Raw genomic sequence first — 7,787 nt, forward strand, 5'->3', positions numbered from 1 at the left:
CACTTTCTCTGGGGAACAAGAACCGAAACCTATACTGTGTCCAGATGCATGACTCCTTAAAGTTTCCCAAGGGAAACAGACTTAATCAGCTAATTGTCTGGCTGCTATCCTGGCGCTCCTGCGAGTCGCCTCGCGAGCGCCTCTTTGTTGATTATAATAATCCCGGCGAGAAAATGGGGGAGATTTCTGCTCAAGGCTTGTTTGGCTGACTTCTTGTGGGCAAACATCTTGCAGGTGCAAGGGCTCCAATTCTGGCTGAAACGGTGGGAAACCCAAGTTTTCCTCTTCATCTGCCACAATAGTACTAGGAACGGGACTACATGGCCCATGAGTCATCACATCCAGCCAGTATGGCCATGTTGTCTGAGGATGCTTTGTGCTACTCTGCAAAACATTTAGAAGTCTGGAGAAGATTAGCTTAGTGTTTTGGCAAAGATGTGGAATTACTTTTGTTCTTAAAGTTAGATTCAATTTCGAGTCAATTGCCAGGGCCACATTTTAATGGCAAGCATGGCCAAAGAATGGAACCAATCATCCCTGTATGTTTTCATTAGAATCATAGAATTATAGAGCTAGAAGAAACCACTTGGGCCATATAGTCCAATTCTCTGCCATGAAGGAAAAGCATAATCAAAGCACTCCTGACAAATTGCCATCCAGCCTTTGTTTAAAAGACTCCCAGGAAGGAGCTTCCACCAGACTCCGAGGCAGTAAGTTCCATTGTTGAACAGCTTTCATGGTCAGGAAGTTCTTCCTAATGTTCAAGTGGAATTTTAGCTTAAAGCTTTCACTGCCAGCAATATGAGGTAAATCTATAGAAAACCTGTGAATGATGTTGTTGTAGGCAAGAGGATGCAGCCATCTGGAAATCAGCAGTTTCCTCCCACAAACAGACTAGAGCTGCAAAAAAATCGGAAGCAGATATTTTGGCAATTGTGAGCTGTCATCATGTTGAGCGATCAGGAAGGTGTAGGAAAACAATGCCATTTATCAAATTACAGTAAGGACTTCATATTCAATCCATCTTCTGGTGCAAAAGCCTTCATATTCTCACTATAGTTCTGCCAGCCACTTTGCCTGTCCGCCCTGATTTATTACCAATGTCACCCTTGCAAAAATAAAAGTCTGCAATTTCAGGGCTTGTGAATGACCTCAAAAATGATAACCTCAGGCTTCTCTCTCACAGATTCCAAGCAGCCATGTGATACAGTTACAGTCCCAAAGTACAATGACAGGAATTAAGTTGGTAAAGAACAGAACCTTTATTTCCCCAGAGATATGCAGGAGGATATCATAGGAAGTGGAATGACGTCCTTCGAACTGTATTTATAACTGATGTGAGGCGCACCCTCATCTGCATTGTTTCAAGTGCTGTTAGCCTTTCACTTTTTTTTCTTTTTAAAGATTACCCTAAGTAAATTCAATTTTGAACAAGTGGCTTACTTATCTGGATTTGGTTTGGTTTGAATGACCAATGTGGTGTCTATTTAAACAAGTGCCAAGCCACTTAAGGGCATATTTCCCCCAGTAGGGTGTCTTCCAACCGGCTGTGATAGATCTTGAAGTGCAGCACATCTGGAAAGCACCAGATTGAAGAAGCGTGGACTAGGCTGATTCATTTAAACCTTTTGGCAATCCGTACTAGCATTATATGTGAAGTATGATTTCATATGTCTTGATTGGTTGATCAATTCTGCTTTTCTTTTTGTTTTCTTTAACAGCTGGGAAAAAGAGGTAAAATGTGTGGCCCTAGATCAGCAGTTTCCCGCTTTCTGAGATTGCACAGCTAGAACCAGAGATTAGGAGGTGATATAATAAGAAAAAGGTCTTCAACAATTGCAATTGCTAAATCCTATTGTTAATGCCAAGATTTATTGAGAGGTTAGGCATTTTCTTCCTCTTAGACTGAGAGTGTGACATGCCCAAGGTTGCTATGGTTGAGTGGAAAGTGACACCCTGAAATTCAAATAATTACACTACACTGTGAGCATAGAAATGCCAGCCTTGCAGGGTTCTCCTCACATGAAAACTATAATGTGGGGTCCTTGTTGTGTGTGGATCCTTCATGTACTGCAAGCGTAATGTAAAGCCAAAGCTCAGAAAAGTTGCTTTTTAAGATTACAGCTCACAGAATTACTGAGGGAAGGCTAGGAGTTCTAGTCCAAAAGGTAACTTGTAAAACTTCTGTGGAAGTTGCCCAAACCATGCAGGTGGAGGTCAGTGTGGCTCTTTTCCATGTTAGCATAAAACTTACAAGATACAGGCACATCAATTGCTTTGGGAAGAACTGACTCAGAGGCCTGAGAGTGGCTGATGTTAGACTGGATTCAGTTATTCCTGATGCATATGAGAAGGAATGTAATGTCTTGGATTACATGTACTAGAGTGCTCAGTTGTTCCCCACTTCTCATTATCCACTAGCCTTTTTGTTCATGTTCTTCAGTTAATTGGTATTGTTAGGCTTACTGCCTTTGATGCTAGAGGTTATTTATAGCCATTATGACTAGTGACCACAGAGAGCCCCATCTTGCGGGGATTTGTTTGATCCCCATTTCAAGTAATCTACATTGGTGACCATAATTGAATTTGTGATGGTAAATTCCATAGCTTATCTATGTTGTTTACAAAGATGCAATTCCTTTGGCCTGAATCCTACCTTGCAGCTTCATTGGATGATTCCGGGCAATAGTATTATGAGTGTAAGAATCTTAGTTCTAACCATTTTATCCTTATGCATAGGCCTGAATTTCTTCTTGCGCATAGCAACTCCTATCACATGCTCATTTTAACATCTCTTGAGGGCAATTAGTGCCTTCACAATCAAACCTTGAATTGTCAGCAACAGTCACAGACCACACAAGATTGCTTAGTTTTATGTGCTTTGTTTGGCAAACTGCATTGTTAGATATGTAGTATTATGCACCTTATTATTATTCTTTTCTCTGTAGGCTGGGCTGCAATATAGTTCTTTTGTGTTTAGATACAGTTGTGGCTACCAAGCAGTCAAAATGTTCTCGTCTCTCAGATGTGAAATAATGAGCTTTGAATAAGAACCAAACCTCAAATGTCAATTTTCAACACAATCTTTAGTTAGGATACATCTATTTGGAATAATTTCATGGTGGATGAGACACCATCCTGTCTCTTGCAGAAAAAGTAGGGATTGTTTGGATATTATTGTTTATGTATTCCAAATATAATCTGGTTTCTACAAATATCAATAAAGAAAAGAGAGTTGATGGGCATATCTATAATAACATGCGTCTCTTTGAAACCAATATAATATAAGTGCCCTGAATTATAATTAGATGTTAGAAATACGGGTCCGTGGTAGTAGAAAACTTACTTTTTTTGGACTACAGCTCAGAGAATTCCCCAGGCAGCATATTTCTTTTGGTTTTGATATGGGATAACTTCTATCTGAAAACTACAGCCACAGACATTCAACTAGATGGACCAATGCACTGATTCCTATATGAAGGTTACAAGAAATCTATAAAAGATTTTGTCAAATCCACTCGCAGGTGACAATTTCCAGTGTTCCTTGTGAAAAGCAAGATATCCCAATATGCCTACACCTTATACATTTCTCCAATTTGGTGCTTCGCATATTGTCTCTACTTGAGTCCTGCTTGATAGAGTGGGCCCAAGCCATTTTGGTACCTGAGGTAGAACCCCAAATGCCTATTGTCAGGGGTTCTATGCACTCATGAAACTCCTCTTCTTATGGAAGTGACTCTGTTAGTTCTGGTTAAGGAAACAGGTATCCAAAAGCACATTTGTAGTGGTCTTCTACTTGAACAACAAAACATGCAGAGACAAATAAACAGGAAGGTATTTCTTTCTCCTTTGTTGCAGCACTATACAAAGTATATACAAAATACACAAACTTTACAGCTTCTTCCTCCTCATTACTCACAGCAGCAATTCGCCAACACACCATCTATCCTTCGACAGCCTTAATAAAACTTAATAAAAATAACTACAACCTATATATAACTCCCATTGCATTAACCACCACACCTTAATTACAGTGGCTTAGCTCTTTTAAAGGTGGTTAGGCCAGAGGTATTAACTCTGCAATCACTTATAAAATGTCAGGTAATTTCCAAATCCTGACACACATCTCTCCAAGTCAAGGATATAATACCCAGTGTTAGTAGGTAAAGGTAAAGGTTTACCCTGACGTTAAGTCCAGTCGTGTCTGACTCTGGGGGTTGGTGCTCATCTCCATTTCTAAGCCGAAGAGCCGGCATTGTCTGTAGACACCTCCAAGGTCATGTGGTCGGCATGACTGTATGAGCACCGTTAGCTTCCCACTGGAACGGTACCTATTGATCTATTCACATTGGCATGTTTTTGAACTGCTAGGTTGGCAGAAGCTAGGGCTAACAGCGGCCGCTCACGCCGCTCCCCAGATTCGAACCTGTGACCTTTTGGTCCACAAGTTCAGCAGCTCAGTGCTTTAACACACTGTGCCACCAGGGGCCCAGTGTTAGTACAGGAGAACAAAATCTAATATGCCATTTTCCCCACCTGGCACTAAAAATACAGCACCACACACAACATCTCTAATTTTCTTCCGTTTTGAGACCACAAAACCAAACTCCTCAGAGAAAGGAAATAGCAAATTTCCTCTAAACCAGTGGTTCCTAACCTGTGGGTCCCTAGATGTTTTGACATTCAACTCCCAGAAATCCTAACAGCTGGTAAACTGGCTGGGATTTCTGGGAGTTGTAGACCAAAAACATCTGGGGTTCCACTGGTTGAGAACCACTGATCTAAACAAATCTTCTCATGAAACCCTGTGATAGAGTTCCCTTAGCAATGTTGTAAGACGGGAATGGCTTGAAGGCATGCAACAAAAACCAACTTATTCATCAATTAGATTTATATTTTTTAAATCTAATGAATTACCTCATTAATGATTTCCACCCCACCTTCCTTGTAAGGTTGAGCCTCATTCAAATACATCCATTTACATAGCAATTGGAGCAAATGAGTTTATTTACAAAGTTTGGTTTATTTGCAGAATTCTCATATTATGGAGAGGGGGGTATTAAGAGATTTGTAGTCCAAAAGTCACTTTCCCAAGCTCTGCTCGTTAGTCTCTTCCTATCTCTCACCTCCCCACTTTGGCATACTTTTGACTCACATTAGTTCAAGATAGAAAATACTATCTGGGGTTTAAAACATAGGAATAAAGGATTAAATTAGACATTTAACAGTGTAAAAGGACTTGAACCAGTATCTCAGGGCTGGGAAATGCCTGGTTTCCATTTCAGAGGGTAAATTTCCACTCAGGTAAAACTGCTGAGAGAGGGTCCTGTTTTCTTGTTACCCCATGATCTTCTAGCTAACAAATTAGTAAAATGTGGGCTAGACAATACTACTGTTAGGTGGATTTGTAATTGGTTGAGTGACTAAAGCCAAAGGGTGCCCACTAATGGTCCCTCTTCATCCTGTAAAGAAGTAACTGGTAGAGTGCCGCAAGGTTTGGTCCTGGGCCCAGTTCTGTCCAACAACTTTCTCAATTATATAGATGAAGGTTTAGTGGGCATGCTTATCAAGATTGCAGATGATACCAAACTGGGAAAGATAGCAAATACTCCAGAAGATGGGATCAGAATTCAGAATGACCTTAACATGTTAGAGAGCTGGGCCAAAACTAACAAAATGAACTTTAACAATGAGAAATGTAAGATATTACACTCAGGCAGAAAAAAATGAAATGCAAAAATACAGAATGGGTGATGCCTGGCTCGACAACAATCTATGTGAAAAGAATCTTGGAGTAGTAGTAGACAACAAGTTGAACATGAGCCAACAATGTGATTTAGCAGCTAAAAGGCCACCAGGATTTTGGGCTGCATCAGAAGGATTATAGTGTCTAGATCAAGGGAAATCATAGTGCCTCTCTATTCTGCTTTGGTGAGACCTCACCTGGAATCCAATTCCAATTCTGGGCATCACTATTTAAGAGAGATAGTGACAAGTTGGAAGGTATCCAGAGGAGGGCAACTAAAATGATCAAATTATGGAGACCATGCCCTATGAGGAGCATTTAGCCTGTCGAAGAGATGTATGTTTAGCCTGCAGAGTAGAAAGCTGAAAGGAGACATGATTGCCATGTTTAAATATTTGAAAGGGCTTCATAAGGAAGGGGGAGAAGGCTTGTTTTTTGCTGCCCTAGAGATTAGGACTTGGAGCAATAGATTCAAATGACAAACGAGATTCCACCTGAACATTAGGAAGAACATCCTGACCTTAAGAGCTTTTCAACAGTGGAACTCTCTGCCTCAGAGTGTGGTGGATACTCTTTCTTTGGAGGCTTTTAGACAGAGGCTAAATAGCCATCTGTCGGGGATGCTTTTACTGTAGAGTAGAAAGTTGGACTGGATGGTCTGTGTAGTCCAACTCTATAATTCTATGAAAAGACAGATGAGAGAGAAAACTGAGGGAAGAGTGGGGCTGACTAGGTTGGGCTGTTTAACCAAGTGTAATATCCTTGGGTAGACCCAGATTCGGGGTCATTTTTCATATGGTTGGAGAGCAGATCAATTCCATTGGGTCCCCCTGCACTTACTCCTCTGTGGCTGGCTACCAACCGTAGCCAGCCACAGAGCTCTGTCCAAGCTCCTTGCTACTGTGGCCAGTTCCTGACATCAGAAATGGATGCCCTCAACAACCAGGAGGAAGGACGGAAGACTGCTTGCTGAGTAATGATAAGGATAAAAATGGACAGCCTGGAAATCACCATAATCATAAAATCATCCCAAAACTCCACCTTGTCATGTGAGATGTTATGACCAATGTGAAATTTGGCCCTCAAACCTCAGATGAAAATCTTGTGATGTTGTGAGACTTCTTCCCGGGTCTGCATTTAAGCTGCTACTTGGCTGGGAACTATGGTTCTATCTCTTCCCACCCCTGGCAGAGATATAGGATTATTTTGGATGTTTATGACTGCAACAGTTAGCCATTGTCAAATGTATAGTTTTTGTTCAAAATCAAGAGAGATCCAGATAGATACAATGAATCTTTATTTGTGTACATGCATGAGTCTGTTTTATTCATTACCGAGTTAACACAATGAACAATCTTCAAGAAAACCTCAGTTCCAAAGTGCCAATTTGCAGATACAATTTGCTTTAAATAAAAAACCACAATGAATGTCTTTCAGTAGACCAAATGATGGATGCATCATATCTGCGCCACCTGCATATAACTCCAGTTTTGGCACATACAACCGAGAGGCCCACCCTTGCTTCTCTGTGTGTGAGAGGCTCTAAAGCTTAAAGTTAAAAAGTTGCAGTTAACACTGGATTTTGTGTGGGATTACTTAGCAAAAGATTTGCAGGCTCAGACTAATTTAAGCAGTTCTCACTGCCAGATTTTCCCTAAAATACCATATATCGTTTGAAAACAAGGAAAAGTTCCTTTTTTGACTTGCAGAATCACCTAGCATAACTAATGCTTGTTGCAGAGATTCTGGAATTTGTAGCAAAACAGAGTAACTTCTTAAAGCCATAACAATTTCAGAGAACTAACGGGGCAAGGGGTGTCAAGGCAAATCTCCAGTTTTTGTGGTACATCTTCAGGTAGCAAGTGAGGGTACAAATTCTCAAATTTTGGTGTGCTCAACTTCAGGCAAGAGGAGAATGCTGTATACAAATACCCAGCTCAGCTAATAGAACTGAACTTCTTACAGTTTGCAAGGCTTAATTAATTTGATGCCTTTTCACATGAAAGTTTCTCTCTCTTTCTCTCACTGTACATTTTACTTA

The sequence above is a fragment of the Anolis carolinensis genome, chromosome 3, assembly GCF_035594765.1.
Source record: "Anolis carolinensis isolate JA03-04 chromosome 3, rAnoCar3.1.pri, whole genome shotgun sequence".
Classification (NCBI taxonomy): domain Eukaryota; kingdom Metazoa; phylum Chordata; class Lepidosauria; order Squamata; family Dactyloidae; genus Anolis; species Anolis carolinensis.